At 51.6% G+C, this 16,990-nt stretch overlaps 1 protein-coding gene across 4 annotated transcripts in view; it reads left to right on the forward strand.

Annotated features, from left to right (window-relative positions):
• RBFOX3 (RNA binding fox-1 homolog 3) overlaps nucleotides 1-16,990 on the forward strand; it is a 429,808-nt gene that overhangs the window by 102,016 nt on the left and 310,802 nt on the right. For all 4 annotated transcript variants that reach the window (XM_043905314.1, XM_043905313.1, XM_043905316.1 and 1 more), the window contains one exon: nucleotides 9,504-9,647. The gene's annotated coding sequence lies outside the window, so the exon portion shown is untranslated. The remainder of the gene's footprint in view (nucleotides 1-9,503; nucleotides 9,648-16,990) is intronic.

Raw genomic sequence — 16,990 nt, forward strand, 5'->3', positions numbered from 1 at the left:
AGTAATGCTCAAAATTCTCCAAGCCAGGCTTCAGCAATACATGAACCAAGAACTTCCAGATGTTCAACCTGGTTTTAGTAAAGGCAGAGGAACCAGAGATCAAATTGCCAACATCCGCTGGATCATCAAAAAAGGAAGAGAGTTCTAGAAAAACATCTATTTCTGCTTTATTGACTATGCCAAAGCCTTTGACTGTGTGGATCACAATAAACTGTGGCAAATTCTGAAAGAGATGGGAATACCAGACCACCTGACCTGCCTCTTGAGAAACCTATATGCAGGTCAGGAAGCAACAGTTAGAACTGGACATGGAACAACAGACTGGTTCCAAATAGGAAAAGGAGTACGTCAAGGCTGTATATTGTCACCCTGCTTATTTAACTTATGTGTGGAATACATCATGAGAAACACTGGGCTGGAAGAAGCACAAGCTGGAATCAAGATTGCCAGGAGAAATATCAATAACCTCAGACATGCAGATGATACCACCCTTATGGCAGAAAGTGAAGAGGAACTAAAGAGCCTCTTGATGAAAGTGAAAGAGGAGAGTGAAAAAGTTGGCTTAAAGCTCAACATTCAGAAAACTAAGATCATGGCATCTGGTCCCATCACTTCATGGGAAATAGATGGGGAAACAGTGGAAACAGTGTCAGACTTTATTTTTTGGGGGGGTCCAAAATCACTGCAGATGGTGATTGCACCCATGAAATTAAAAGATGCTTACTCCTTGGAAGGAAAGTTATGACTAACTTAGATATCATATTAAAAAGCAGAGACATTACTTTGCCAACAAAGGTCCGTCTAGTCAAGGATATGGTTTTTCCAGTGGTCCTGTATAGATGTGAGAGTTGAACTGTGAAGAAAGCTGAGTGCTGAAGAATTGATGCTTTTGAACTGTGGTGTTGGCAAAGACTCTTGAGAGTCCCTTGGACTGGAAGGAGAGCCAACCAGTCCATCCTGAAGGAGATCAGTCCTGGGTGTTCACTGGAAGGACTGATGCTGAAGCTGAAACTCCAATACTTTGGCCACCTGATGTGAAGAGTTGACTCACTGGAAAAGATCCTGATGCTGGGAGGGATTGGGGGCAGGAGGAGAAGGGGACGACAGAGGAGGAGATGGCTGGATGGCATCACCTACATGATGGGCATGAGTTTGAGTAAACTCCGGGAGTTTGTGATGGACAGGGAGGCCTGGCATGCTGTGATTCATGTAGTTGCAAAGAGTCGGACACGACTGAGCAACTGAACTGACTGACTGACTGACTGACGTGTCAGGCACTGTTCTAGGAACATGGCACCAAGCGAGATGAAGGTCTGCTCCGTGGAGCTTGCCACCCATGTGAGCCCTTAGCCCACTTCAGCCCAGGTGTTTGATATATCGTCATCTCTCCCTCTGCAAGTCCTTTGGGGGCGTGTCAGGGTGGTGTCTCTGATCTGTGTCCCTAGCATCTAGGAGGGACTTGATGGATGTTCAGTGTAGGAATGGTGGCTTTCTGGAAGGGCCAGAACATGGGAATTAGATGACCTGAAATCCCTTGAGTCTGGAACAGGCCTACTTAACTATTCCAGGGTTTCGGTCATCAGTTCCTAGACATGGCATCCCTGGTTTGGTGAGGGAAGCAGGGAAATGGGCAGCAGAGGTTGAGAAGGCTTTGGATCATGCCCTTGGCAAGGCCATCTCATCGAGAGTTGCTTGTGCTTGCACGTGACTCCCTGGTATCTTCACCACTGCCCAAGACTCAGCTATTAATTACCCACCTGCCAGCCTTTCAGCCAGCCTTGCAGACCACTTGGGTCTAACGACCACAGCCCACCTTGCTGGTGTGTGTCCAGCGCTCCATGAGAAAGAAAGCACTGGCCGCCCTCAAGGCCCCCAGTGAGCCAGCAGTAGCTAGACTGGAGTTCTCCTGTATTTGGGAACATTTTGGGGTTGGGGCGTGGAGTCCCTTGGCCACTGGTCCCAGCCTCACGTCAGGGGTTCTAAGTCCCCAGCTTGAGCCTGGCTGTCAGTCAGGTCACACAGTTTCCAGCCGCTCCTCCAGAAATTGCTTTCCTCGACCTTGGGGAAAATTGCTTCCCAAATGACACCCCTCCATTTCACAAGCCTTAAACACAGCACCGGGGACACATAAATTACACGAGGCCCTTCCCATTCCCGTCGGCTACATTGAATAATGTAGCGTTTCAACAATACCTAAAGGTACACTATTATTAAAACACACTGGTATTAAAAAAAGAAGAAGCAACAGCAGTGGGGCTACAGTAAAATTGTCACAGACTCCCACTAGATGCCAGAATCATAAAACCCAAATTATTTTTGCCAGAGACAGTATTCATAAGGCATGAGGGGAGTCAGGAACAGAGCTGGTTTCACACGAGTGGTTTAAAAATGGGAGGAGGAAATTCATTTATTCAGAATATTACATATCCTCTGTAATCTTTACAACTGAAATGTGATGCTTCATGTTCTTCTCCTGGTTAAAGAAATAGCAAGTTTGGCTTTCTTAGCTTGAGTCTCATTTCAAGCTCTGGTTTTGGTTATTAGCTCATGTTTTGGGGGAAGCAGAATGAGGAGGAATAGGTGTGATGAGAAATTGAGGGGAATGCCGTCAGCATCCCTGAGAGATGCCTTGAGAGAGACTGAAGAGAGAAGATGGGAGAAAGGACCCTAGCTCACAGAGAGAAGCAGGTTTCAGAGAAAAATAAGGAAGGAAAACAGTGCCTTGCAGGCAAGTGAATGAGGACCCCACAGTTTAACAAATGGGTATAGTTAGCAGGGGGTGCTTCCCAGGGGGCACTAGTGGTAAAGACCCCACCTGCCAATGCAGGAGACAAAAGAAACATGGGTTTGATCCCTGGGTTGGGAAGGCCCCCTGGAGGAAAGCATGGCAACCTGCTCCAGTGGTCTTGCCTGGAGAATCCCATGGACAAAGGAACCTGGTGGACTATAGTCCATAGGGTCACAAAGAGTTGGACACAACTGAAGCGACTTAGCATGCTTGCATTCATAGTTAGCAGGGGGCTTCCCTAGTACCTCAGCAGTAAAGAACCTGCCTGCCAGGAGACACAAGTTTGATCCCAGAGTGAGGAATATCCCCTGGAAAATGAAATGGCAACCTACTCCAGTATTCCTGCCTAGGAAATCCCATGGACAAGGGTGCCTGGCATGCTACAGTCCATGGGGTCGCCAAAGAGTCAGACATGACTTAGTGACTAAAACAGCAACAAACTATAGTCAGCAGGATAACAGCCCTGTTTGGTTTGGAGATTTGGATGGTTTTTAAAAGTGAATACTGAATCTCTGCCATTATTCTGAATTTTTTTCTCAGTTTTATTGAGATGTAATTGACATATAACATTGTTTAAGATGTACAACATAATAATTTGATATTTGCATTTATTGCAAAATGATCACCATAATTAGCCTAGTAATATCCATCACATAGATACATTTTTTTTCTTGTGATGAGAACTTTTAAGATCTACTCTTAGCAAATTTCAAGAACATACCTGCGATGCAGGAGACCTGGGTTCAATCCCTGGGTTGGGAAGATCCCCTGGAGAAGGGAGCAGCTAACCCTCTCCAGAACTCTGGCCTGGAGAATTCCATGGACAGTGGAGACTGGCAGTCTACAGTCCATGGGGTCTCGAAGAGTCTGACATGACTGAGAGACTTTCACTTTCACTTCATAGCTCTGTCACCATGCTGTGTTATGCCCCCAAAATGTGTTCATATTCTAACTGGAAGTTTGTCCCTACTCACTACCTTCGCCATTCCCGCACCCCACCCTCTGCCTCTGGTAACCACCAGTCTATTTCTCTCTGTTTCTATGGCAAATCTATGCCATTACTCTGAACTTCTTTTACTTCCTACCAGGCCAAACTGGAGAACTAAAGGCCTCCCTCCTCTGCAATGAGATGCAGCAGGAATGTGTGGTTTGGGGAGAAAGGCCCATTTCTAAGATGTGTGTGTTGAGTCCGCTGGGATTTTGCAGCTTCCATTTCTGGAGTCCCTGTGGGAAGCCGCGCAAGGAGGCTGGCACATCTCTGGCAGTATTAGTATCCTCATTAAAACAACCAAACAAGGTACAATAAAAGCCCCAAAACTTGATTTCTGAAGATTTCAGAGTCCTTTGGGAAAACCTTGGCTATTACCAATGGAGTCCCCTCTACTCCATCTTGCCCCCACCCCACTGCCTTAGGTGGCTCCTGGGGTTCATGACTGACCTTTATGAAGAGGCCTTTGGCTCTGGGGGCCCTGAGAGGTCATTTGGCTCCTTGAAGCATTAGGAGAAAATGCCTCTGATTTAGTGCAAAGCCTTCTGAATGTATTACCCCTGTACCTCTGGGAGGAGCCAGTCAGGTGATGTTCCAGGCACAACAACTCATGGAGCATCCCGCTCCTGGGCGTGCGTCTGCACACAGGAGGCTCTTTGGACGAGTCAAGGGGGTAAAGGGTCAGGGCCATTAGTTCTGCTTGTTCCGGGTCACACAGTGGGTCAGAGATGGGGCTAGCTGGAGGAGAACATGCTCCATGTTCTTTCTGCCCCGATGCCCCAGAGGCTCTAGAAAAGTCAGCCAGTCTGTCCTGGGGGGCAGGTGTCCTGTGCCTTGCTCTGAGGAGATGAAGGGCTGCACTTGCAGGGCCACATCTGCCCAGAGGGGGCGCCGTTGTCCATACCCCGATGCCCAGTGGTGCTGTGTGCTGGCGGGCGGCCCAGTGAGGGCGCTCTGGGGAGGGCTCCATATTAGCTCACCGGCTGTCTCTGCTTCTCTGGGTTGCCTCCACCTGAGTCCTGTAAATAAAGCCTCTTCCTCAGGTAACTTGTACATTACAAAGGACTATTGTCTCGCCAATCCTGTCCTTGGGCCTTGAAGCCCAAGTGAACCTTGGAGGTTTGGAAGCGAATCCAGAGTATCTGCTTGGCTGTTGGACCTCTCTCTGCAGGAAACTGTGAGCCTGGGGGTCTTGGGTGGGTTTGGATTGCTGGCTTTGCTGTGTAGAACGTGAAGGTCATTCTACCTCTGGGAGTCGGAGACCATCCCACTGACAGGCAATAATTAAGAACAGTTAATTCCACCTGTCGGTTTTCAGGTTGGCTGGGAATTTTAATGAGAAACGTTACTCCTGTGCACACTGCCCATCCAGACGCGCCTCCCTTCTCCTTCTTTTCATTGTTCACTTAACAAATATTGGCCGAGCACCTACTGTGTGCAGCCCTGGGCCAGGTGCCAGGAGCAATGGTGAGCAAAGGTCAATACCAGTCTGCCCTCATGGGACTCTGTTCAGTCCTACTTCAGTGATGATGGTTCAACCCTCCTTCCCTGTCTGTTCCCTCCCCCTTCATCCTTCCTCCAGTCCTTTCATCTCTCCCCACCTCCTCACCCCCCTCACCCCCCTCCCTTCTTCCTCCTAGACCGACACCCCTGCTCAGCCCCTCAGGACAGTGTCCAGCCCCACGGGGGGCAGAGGACAGGAGCCCTCAGAGAGGAATGGAGGGGCCGACTGCCTGGTCCCTGGCAGAGCTGGAGGCTGTGTAGCTGCTCGTCTGGAGGGCTGGAGTCTGAGGGTGGCCAGAGGACCGTGTCATCCATGCAGTGTCTTCTAGAAGGAGCCTCCAGTGGGGCCTGGGCCCCTTTCTGTGTTGGTTTATTTTTTGCAGAAGACACTTTCTAAAAGTCCAGGTGTTTATTTTTCCATCTTTTCTTTCCAGTGACAAGAACCCAACAGGAGGCCTTTTGGGGCTGGAGTAACAAAGGCAGCCCCCAGCCTCTGGCCACCTTGGGAACAGAGCTGAGGCCTGGGCTGGCTCAGCAGCCACCGTGGGCTGGAGTGGTCAGACTGGGGCACAGGCCTGGGAGACTTCAATCCATAGCTGAGATGTGGTGGTGGTCGGGGTGGGGGCTGGCTGGCAGTGGGAATGGGCTCTTTACTGTCCTCTGAGACTCAGCCCTCCCTCCTGCCCAGGCTGCCTGCCCACACCCTTGGCAGGACCATGCCTGGTCCTTTCCAGATCCAAGACCTTTTCTATATCATATCCAGCCTTCCCAGGAAATAGGCCTCTGTCGAGCCCCAAATTATTTTGAAAACCTCCACCACTAATGCCAGGAGCGTGGATCCCGAAGCAGGTAGAGGGGGCAGGGAAGCGTCCTGGCCAGCAGTAAACCCTTGTGCCCCAGTGACCCTGGGGTTCTGAAGGGGGCGTGGGGGGGTGGGGTGGGGCCTCAGAGGCCCCCACACCCCCTCCCTCCCTGCAGTGGTCGGGGGTCAGGAGGCCTGGCAGGTTGTAGGGCAGCAGCTGGAGGCCCCTGCCTGCCTCCTACACAGGGTGTGCCCTGGCAGAGGCTGGAACCACAGGGGCCTGGCACTGAGCGTGGCACATGGTGGGGCGCAAGAAAGAGGAAGATGCAGCTCCCTCCTGTGGCCAGTCCGACTCTTTCTCCTCAGAGTCCAGAGTCTGATATGACAGGCTGTGGCCTTGACCCTGGGCCCCGCCCTGGGCAGCTTGGCCTCTTTGCTTTTTGCCTTGTCAATCAAGCCAATCATGTGGGCCTTGAGAGAGGCATCCTGGCGACTTCATCCTGGCTTGGCCTTTTCCTCCCCCACCACCACCGCTGCTGGGCTCTGTGGGCAGGAAGGGACCAGTTCCTTCCCCAGGAGCCAGGGCTCCCCACCTGGGTGGTCTCTGTGGGCCCCAAAACTGTGGGCTTGGCTTCTGTGCCATGGGTGATGGATGGTGTTTCCTATTGAGGAGTGAGGGCAAATGTGCCGCTGCAATCAGGGACGGGCTGTTAGATAATCTCCCATCCAGCTCGGGTGGAGGAAAACACACGGAGCGGGGGAGGGGGCCCCTTCAGCCCGTCTCAGCAGGCACTGTGTGCAGGGCAGAGTCGGGGTGTTGGGCAGGTGGGGGACAGGGATTTGACCCTGGAGAAGGTGGCCCGGATTGGAGGATCGAACATGACAGTCAAGGTGCTGGTGACTGGAGGAGTTTGGGGACGTCCCTGGATTCTTACTGCTCTGTCCCCCCGTCTCTGTGCCCTTTCCTTTGTCACTTTCTTTCCCGGATTTAGGTACCAGGGGTGCGGGGCGTGGGCCTGGCTGGGCCGCATCCACAGCCCCATCTTGCTCCCGATCCAGCAGGTCTGGTGGAAAATGAACGCCAGCCCTTGCCTTTTGTCCTGGCTGCTGAGAATCAAGCATTTAGTTATACGAGAAGCCGGCCTACCTGCCTTCTCGCCCCAACAGCTGAGGTCACTACCTGGAGCTCCCTCCATGTGGGTTCCCTCCACTCCCACCTGAGCCCCTTTTCTCCCCCAGCCCCTCTCCCCCAGCCATCCATCTCCTTGCATGGAGCCCACTGACCTGGGAGAATCAGATCATGCACTTCTCTTTCCCCTTGAAAAGTGGCTTGTGGAGCTCAGGACTGTTCCCGGCCTCCTCCATGCCCAGGTCCTGGCTCCACGCCTGGCATGGATGGCCACTGGAAGGGGGGGGGGGTGCCCAGGTGTTTCTCTGCAGTTGGCAGCACTCTGTGTGGTTGGCCCTGCCATTTGGGATGGAGCAGGTGTCTCTCTGCAGAAACTGGATTTTAAGGAAAGGAAAAAACTGACAATTTTTTCTTTATTATGTTTCAAAGCTCTGTTGTGGGATTTCTGGGGGCATGCCAATGGGAGTCTTTTCACTGGGGGCGGGAGTGGCAGAGCTGAACCATCCCCTGGCCAACATGACCTCACAAGCCCTTCCCAAAGCCAGTCTTTCCGGACTGATCAGGATGGATCCTCTAAATGGTTTCTGTGTCCTGTCTGCCTAATCGCACACTCACTGGGTTGAGATAAATTAAGCAAACAAAAGACTTCCAAGGCCCAGGTGCCTCCTACCCTCTACAAAACCCAACCAGCCACCACCAACAGAATAAACACAAACAACCAGATTCCTTCTGTTTTCCTGGGAATTCCTGCTCTAAAGACTGATACGAGACACTGTTCTAAGTAAATCTAAGAGTGTGAAACAGGAGAATAAAAGTTGGGGGTTGTTTATTCATTCGCTCGATGAATACTGAGTGAGCTCCAGCTTTGTGCTAGGCATGTTCCAGGCACTGGAGATATATTGAATAAAACAGATCAAGTGTCTGCCCGCAGGAAGTTAGCATTCCAGGTTGAGGGAGGGGAAAGAACGACCACAGGCAACAAGTGAATCTGTGTGACAGCGGATTCAATAATTTCTGGGAAAATTCATGGGGAAAAGGAGGAAGGGGTGCTAACGGGATGGTGGTTACTTCTGATGAGATGTATGGTTTCCAGATGACCTCTGTGGAGAAGTGTCATGTAATGGAATCCCTCGTGGGGGCAAACCCCAGTTTAGGTAGGGGAGTGCAGTCCGTGTAACAGCTGGTAGAAAGATGTGATGTGGGGTGGGGGCGGTGGGAGGGGGAGGCGTGCTTGAGTGTGGGGGCACAGCTGGGAGGCCTGGGGACTGCAGAGGGTGTGGGAGGCGGGGAGTGGGCATGGTCGGAGGAGGGGCCAGTGGTACAGCAGGAGGCTGCAGTAGCAAGGGTCCTGTGGGTAGAGGAGGATTTACCATGAAGTGATGCACCCATAGGGCTTCCCTGATAGTAGTAAAGAATTTGCCTGCGATGCAGGGGACCCTGGTTCAATTCCTGGGTCAGGAAGGTCCGCTAGAGAAGGGATAGGCTACCCACTGCAATATTCTTGGGCTTCTCTTGCGGCTCAACTGGTAAAGAATCTGCCTGCAATGCGGGAGACCTGGGTTTGATCCCTGGGTTGGGAAGATCCCTTGGAGAAGGGAAAGGCTACCCACTCCAGTATTCTGGCCTGGAGAATGCCATGGACTGTATAGTCTATGGGGTCCCAAAGAGTCAGACACAACTGAGCGACTTGCACTATGCACCCGTGGAACCCCGGGTAAGACCCTGCACCTTACTTTTGCATCCACCACCTTGTCTTATTTTCTTAGAAAAGGATACCCTCCCTCAAACCGTGTAAGCTTCAGAGTCCCCAAACCTGGACTGACCCGGTTTGCAGGCCATTGTAGCAAATCTGGGTGTTGCCTCCCAGTGAAACAGGACACCGTTGGGGGGATGCATCAGGAGAGTGAAGTCACCAGGGGAATCTGTTAGAACGAGAAGGACAAGGCAGTTGCTGGAGGTGGTGGTGTGGCCATGGGTCCTGAAATCTGAACTGGGTTGAGGCGGGGGGTGAGAGCAGGGGGGATGAGACCAAGTGGGGTGAGATGGGCACAGTGGGGTCAGAGAATCACGGGGGATTGCCGCAGGGCTCCACAGAAGACGTCCCACCCTGGGCAGCAGTCCGGCTCTAATGATTTGTTTTTCACAAGGTTCCCCTGATTCCCTGGTGGCAACAAACTGGCCTCAAAGCTGCTGTCTCTTCTCTTGTTTATTAACACCAGTGTTTGTTTTATATATTAAAAAAAGGGATGTTGGCTTCAAAGGCATTTACATTTTTCCTTTTCTTTTCCTTCAGGTTGGAAAGCTGCCTCTGAGACCCTGAATCTTTTCCTGCTGATACTCGCTCCTCCCCAGTAACCCTCCATCCCCAGGGGAGCCCCAGAAAGAACGCCAGGGGGCCTCCCTGCTGCCACAGAACCACCCCGCCCGCCACTCCCAGGTAAGGCCGCGCCTGCCCACCACCACGCCCATCCTCGGAGTTTGCATTTGTGATGGAAAAGCATCTTCACGAGATTTTATTTTACGTGAGGGAACGACAGGGACCTTCTGCTGGCTCTAGTTTGCAGATTGTGGGGTCTTCTGTGTCTTCAGGGAGGAGGACGGGGAGAATTGCAGAACCTCAGGAATGCCTTCGGTGGGATTTTGTAAGGAGTGGCTGCTGAAACCCATCAGCCTGGTGGCGAGTGGTTATCCCAGGAAGGAGGGTGGTCAGGGCACTGGGTCCACCGTCTAGTGTCAGCACGAAATGCCATGGTGGCCAAGGTGGGAGTCTGACCCCTTTGCATGGTTCCCTGTCCTGTTGTGCATTTTCCCTTGCGGCCCGGGGATGGGCTCCGATGCCTTCATCTGGCTCTGGAGGGAACTCATGATTGCCCGGCTCCCTCCTCCAGTCGCTGGGCTGTAGGTTAACCCTGGCTTCACAGGTGTAGGGCCCATCCCCCACAAGACTGCCCCACTTTTAGCTGCAGGTCTCAAGGACATTTGCACTTCTGACCAAGTGGTTGCAAATTCACAGGTTTGCACAACTGCCTCAGTTTTGCTAGAACAACTTGCAGTACTCAAAGTGCTATGCTTTCCGTGAATCTTTGGAAGATAATTCTTGCTTGAAGCCTCCTTGAAGGAGGTTGCAGGGCCCAGCTGCCTCGCCTTTCTGTGGGTTTGAGAACCAGTATTCTAAAACAGTAAGTGCTTGGCGTCGTAGAAGCTGAAAGTACCAGACTGGCCGATCCTGATGGCTGGTCCGGGCATTTGGGGCTGGGTGGGCTGGCTACTCAAGCTCCTTTTCCACCCGGAGCTGTTTCTGGGTGCACATGCCCTTTCTGGACCCTTTGTGGCTTCTGAAGGTGTTCTTACAGTTGTGAAACAGGAAATGTGCATCAAGGCTCTTCTCCCTTCCAGTGGGGTGAAGTCCAGGTGAGAGATGCATCAAAGGGAAGACCCTGGTGTCCTGTTCGCCCTGAGTAGTGTGAGGCCTGCAGAGGAAACTGGGCTCTGTATCACCTTCTGATCACCTCCAGGTGGGGGGCGGGCCTCGTGACGGGAGAGGGCCAAGCACAGTCATCAGTGATCGGGGTGCTAGCTGCTGACCCCTGCACCCTCCCACCCAGCGGTGGTGCCCCCTGCTTTTCTCAATGGGATCCAGATGCAAGCTTCAGAGGGGGCTGCCAAACCTACTATCCGGGTGTTGCCCGTACATCCAGAGTTGAGGTCCAGAAAGAAAATGAAGGGTAGGGCAACAGGCATCTCAACTGGCTCCTCCCTCCCAGCGGCCCCCTCATCCATGACTTAGTCATGAGCAGCAGAAGCAGACATTTTGGAGAAAAGTCAACCCAGGAGAGGGAGGTTTGGGGAATAGCAGATGCTAACATAGGGCCCTGCAAATATACATCTTCCACGCCCTCTCACAGTGGAAGGTCTCCTGGAGAAAGTGCTCCCCAGGGGTGCTCTGGGATCAGTGATGCAGAGACTACAGGGAAGAGCCTTCGGCTCGGGTGAGCAGGCTGTTCCATTCTCGGTGGCACGCGGGACTGTTGAGTGTATCTCCTGGTCACTGCAGGTGTGTCCTTGATGGAGCCTGGAGGTCAAGTAGGGGCAGAAACGGTTGGCCCAGGGCACGGAGGGAAAGCTGTTTCCTTCCTAGCCATCGTTCCATCCCTGGCTCCCTTCTTCTGCCTTGGAAAGTATCCCATAAATTATAACCCATCCGGAGGCTCATCCTTTAAATAAGGATTTGATTTGGATTTTACTGTATAGTAAATTCTGAGTCCTTATTAAAAACATGGGTGGATATTAATCTGCCACAGAGTGAGATTTGTCTCTCACATGCAGGGGCACAGGCTGGGGCAGACGGGTGCTCCAGATCAATGGGGAGGGAACCCACCTGCCCACATGGGGGACGGACACTCGCTGCGGGCCTCACCCGCTCTTCTGTCCGTGACCCTCCGCTTTCTCTCTCCCGTCCCTGTCTTCACCCTTCTTGGACAGTCTGACTCCTTCCAAGGCCTGGTGCTGTGTGTTATGGTCGCTTACATGAACAGAGGGCGCAGCTGGCTGTTTCTTCTCCAGATGTTTTTTGGGGTGGGGGAGCATCTTTGTTCTGGAGATGAACAAAGTCTGACCTCTAACTCCTTGAGGGTTCTGACCTCTAGTCCCTTGAGGGGTGCTCCTAAAACCTGCAGGGGGCAGGGGAGAGTCCACACCAGGGTTTACTCTTTTCATCCAAGAAAGAGTGGCTTTGGGTTGGGCCAGTGGCACCTTTTCCAGCACAGGGGACAGTGTGTGACCGAAGCAGGGGCTGCCACACTCGTGTTGGGTCAGGCGTGGGTGTGTCGTGTCTGTGCAGCTGGCAGCTTGGGCTGTTTCCCACCCCCCCCAACAACATTAGAACCCGTCTGTCTACCCCCGGCCCCCACCCCAGGGGATGGACCCCTGAGGGGCAACATGCGACTTCCCATAAATCATTCCCGAATGAGCGTGCTTCCTGCATCATCCATCACGCTCATCTCTTGTCTGCTTGTTTTTAAAAGCTGTTAAACTGGAATCCATCACATGGCACCCTCGGGGGGCCAAGCTGCAGCAAAGGCTGCCCGCATCAGCAATATTAATGCACATGGAGCTTTCTGGAGCATTGAGGTAAATGTCTCCCCGGTGGTGGGGAGACGGAGAGCGTGACTTTATCTAGTTACACCAGAAGCTAATGGGATGTTTCTCTGACACTTGCAGTTAATACATTCCTGCCACGCATGAGGAAGTCCCGGTGGCTGCTGGGTGGAACAGGTAATACCCACCTGAACGATGAGGCTGGTGTTTTTCCCTTCTTGTAGAATCACCTCTTATTTGCTTCTCATGTCTGATATTTTAATTCGAAGACTTTAGCTGAAGCCAGCCTTTGGAAAGACGAATCTTTCTAGAAATACCGGTGGTTGCTCTTCTATTGCTAAATGTATTTTGGAAAAGAAGATTTGGGAGGGTACTGAGATCACCTTTAATCCTTGCTTCTGAACCTTCGCGGCTAGAACAAATTCTGGGGATATGCCCATGAGGGAGGGGGAGGAGTCTGGAACCCTCTCCTTATATACATTCTCTCTCTCTCTGTCCCCTTTCCTTTCCTCTAATTGCATGAGGAAGGCCTGGACCCTGTTTCTCTGTGGCTGGAATCTTCCAGGCTCTTTAACATTCACCTAATTGACTAGTGCTGGATTTCCTTCCAAGAGCTTCCCTGGGGGGCTCAGACAGTAAAGAATCTGCCTGCAATGCAGGAGACCTGGGTTCGATCCCTGGGTCACGAAGATTCCCTGGAGAAGGGAATGGCTGCCCACTCCAGTATTCTTGCCTGGAGAATTCAATAGAAAGAGGAGCCTGGCGGGCTACAGCCCACAGGGTCGCAGAGAGTTGGACACGAATGGGCGACAAACACACTTGCCTCCAAGAACCCCTCTGTCTGTCCCAGGCAGATGTCACAAACCTTGGTGGCACCGGTGATATTTTGTCCCATATGCTTTGGGCTTTTCCGCTATCCTTTTCTGTGCCTCGTGTTTCTCTGGTTGAAGGATGAAACTGCTTGTTGGCAGGGGTTGGCCGATATTTTTGGTTGGTGACCTCTGAGCTCTGGGAGTGAGCAGCCCAGGAGGCTGGGCGGGTGGCAGAGGGCGCTGTCAGAGCACCCCCTTCGCACCGGAGCTGTCCAATTAGAGCCCATTAGTCACTCAGTATGTTAAAGCATTAAGAACAATTAAGGGTGAGAAGAGTTTCCAGATGTAGCTTCAGCTCAGGGGCTGGAAGGGAAACACTGCTGGCCGCTCCCCAGATGGAAATAGTCTGAGAGGAGTGGCAGGCATCAGCAGCCGCTCCTAGAGCCCAGGGCTTTAGGGTGGGGAACCCACAGGGGGGCTCCTGATTCAGACACTCGGTGGGAGGCTCCTGGGGCTGCTGCAACAAAGAACCACAAACCAGCAGCCTTAAGACAACAGAGATTTATTCTCTCACAGCCCTGGGGCTGGAGGTCTGCAATCAAGGTGCCAGCAGGGCCCCATTTTCTCTCTCCAGATTCTGTGCTCGCTGCCTGTCCCGGTGTTGCTTGGCTGGCAGACACATTTGTTCTAGTCTCTGCCTCACCACATGGCTTCTCCCCTCGGCGTCTGTCTGTCCCTGTCTCTTGACACAGTGCGTTCCTGTGTGTGTGTATGTGTGTGCCCACATTTTCCCTCGCTTTTTGAAGACACCGGCTAAGGATTAGCATCCCTCACTCCCTCCCCTGTACTCCAGGAGGACCTCATCTTAACTTGATCACATTCGCAAAGACCCTAAGTCCAAATAAGGTCATTGTCACAGATATTTGGGGATAGGATTTCAAGATATCCTTTTTGGGGGACACCATTCTACCTACTGTATCCTCTAAGACTACTGGGGAGGAAGGTGAGCCTAGACACCTTTACTACTTGTTCCTTACCCCCAGAAGTACTGTCATTGGTTCATTTTAAAGACAATGATAAGAATGTACCCATGGGCCAATTAAGAACTGAAGGCCAGAGCCCTCAAGCTATAAGAGGGACTTCTTGAAAACCCCAGCCCAAGGTCATAGGTCATCTGTCATTCAAGAGGCAGCTGCAGCACCAGGAGCTTTTGCCTGAGATCCTTTCTGTGTCACCCCCTTGCTACCAATCCCACTGTTAAGACTGGTCTTAAGAACAAACCAAGCATGAAAGAGACAGACCTCAAATCTAAACCTAAAAGTAAGCAGTCCTTGCCGCATGTCTTGGGAGCTATTTCAGAGCCTGGCCAGTGAGGGTCTCCCTAGAGGCTCCGGAGGCCTGAAGGAAGAGATTACAAGAGGAAGTGGGAGCCAGGCTTGGCAAGGTGAGGGAGAGAGGTCTCGAGGAAAGGAGGGGGTCAGGCACTTAGGAGCTCTGGGGGTTAAAAATGTGGAGGCTCTGAAGGCTGGAGAGCCCAGAGGATGAAATGTGGGAGTGGGAATCCAGAACTGGGGGAGGTTGGTAGAGAGAGGAATGAACATTCCAGGGGGCAAGGAGGAGTTGAGCCTGGAAACAGCCTGGTACCCGCTGCATTGAAGTCTGTGGATACAAAAGTCCAGGGTGGGTGAGACAGCCTCCTGGGATTCCCAGTCCTCCTCGTGTGCACATGGTCAACCTTCCTGAGAGCTTATGGGCCGTCAGTAACAGGGCTGTAAATGACTGTCACCACTGACAGCAGCAGGCAGGGGCATGGAGGGGAAAGCGGGACAAGCGTCACACTCAGTGTGATGTGCTGACACACATGTGCACTTGTCACATTCAGTCCCAGTAAAGAGCTTGGGACTTAAAGGAGAAGTCCTGGGCAGAGAGGCGTGAGAAGTTCTACATGGATTTATACAAACCCGCTGATTCTAGACTCAAAATGGTCTACTGGGGGCCATGAGGGTTTGTGAGCCAGCCTCACGCAGAAGTTGATGTGTGCTTCCTGGTCCCGCTGCCAGGCAGGTACCCGGGCTATGCCCTTGGATCGGATCCCATAGAACCCTCACTTTGTTCTGTGTTGACACATGGGCTGATGGTGAGCTCCACTCAAAGGGCAAACAGACGAGCGGGGATTTTTATGGATTGAGAGAAAATTATTATTTTTTTATCCGATTTGCAAGGATACATTAAGTATTCCCAGGCCTGGTGCTTTCAAAGACATCTGTGTTCTGAAGGGCAAAGAAAAGAAAGGGAGTGTCAGCAAATGCCTCAGGAAGAAAAATTAATTTAGAAGTAGAGGTTGAGACAAGCTTAACTTCAGTGGTGCATGTGTCTCTGTGTGTGTAGGGGAGAAAACATGGAGGCAGAATAGAATCATTTTTCTCTTTTTTCTTTGAGGTGGGAGAGGAGGTAGCATATGGACAGATGGTGTTTTTGAGTGACCTTGTGTCACTGAGTGTGGCTGAGTAACGGCTGGAACTGTAGGAAGCTCGCAGGGTGTGGCCACCTGCAGCTACCAGTGGGGGTTCACCAGGATGCCAGCATTCCGGAAGGACCTGCAAGCAATCAGATGACAAACCCAAGTTCAATGAAGATCAAACAACACACTCAGAACACAACCTCTTGTGGGAGACATCCGTGGGCCTGGAGTCTCTAAAGTAGGACTTAGAGCTTGGAGACTGGTCCAGCTGAAAAGCTGGGTGACACGTGTTTGCAGGTATCTTATCCAAGGTTCTCATCTCTAGATTGACATGTGTCATCTCTGTTAATCCTCACAATAACCCTCTAAGCTAGGTCTCCTGAGGAAACTGAGCCATACAGGAATGGTGAGCACAGGGCTGTCCCGAATTTGAACCCACAGCTGCTGCCTGGTGACAACCCTGGGTCAGGACCCACGTCTCTATGATCCAAATTGTGCATGCGTGCTCAGTTGCTCAGTCATGTCTGACTCTCTTCGACCCCATGGACTGTAGCCCTCGTCTCCTCTGTTTGTGTTTTTTTCTGGGCAAGAATACTGGAATAGGTTGCCATTTCCTACTCCAGGGGACCTTCCCAATCCAGGGATTGAACCTGCATCTCTTGCATCTCCTGCACTGGCAGGGGGCTTCTTCACCACTGTGCCGCTTGGGAAGCCCACGAACCAAATCAGAGCCAGTGCCTACCTGTGAGCTGCTGCTGATTCCAGCAAGATGAGGACAGAAATTGAGAGTGTTCATTTAGAACCTTTCACAGTCAAAGTGAAAGAGCAATTTTCTGTCTACTTTTGTGTCTACTGAATCTAATAATAAGAAATCAGGCTTTGTATTTTGTAAGTCTTTTTATTCCACTTTTCCAATAATCCCATGCTTGTAGCTTAAAAAAAAAATGTGGATCTGCAAATAAATTTGAAGTAGAACAGTGAAGCCTTTGCCACAGATAGTTTGAGAAGCCCAGATGCAGGGGATACAAAGTCAGATCACAAAACTGGTGAACTTTGAATAAGCTCTGTGGTTGACCTGGTTTGGGAATGTGGTCATGTGTGAGGATATGTTCGTTTACTTGGGCTGCCATGACAGAGCTCCCAGACTGAATGGTGAACAGGAATTTTCTTTCTCACAGTTCTGGAGGCTGGAAGTCCGTCTAGGGTCAAGGTGTGAACAGGGTTGGTTTCTTCTGAGGCCTCTTTCTTTGGCTTGTAGATGGCCATCTTTTTCCGCGTCCTCACATGGTCGTCCCTCTATGTGTCCAGGTCTTAACCTCTTTTTCTCGCATGGAGATAGTCAGATTGGATTAAGGCCCACTCGTATGACTGCATTTAAACTTACAGGCTTCTCAAGTGGCACAATGGTAA

The sequence above is a fragment of the Cervus elaphus genome, chromosome 5, assembly GCF_910594005.1.
Source record: "Cervus elaphus chromosome 5, mCerEla1.1, whole genome shotgun sequence".
NCBI classification, from domain to species: Eukaryota; Metazoa; Chordata; class Mammalia; order Artiodactyla; family Cervidae; genus Cervus; species Cervus elaphus.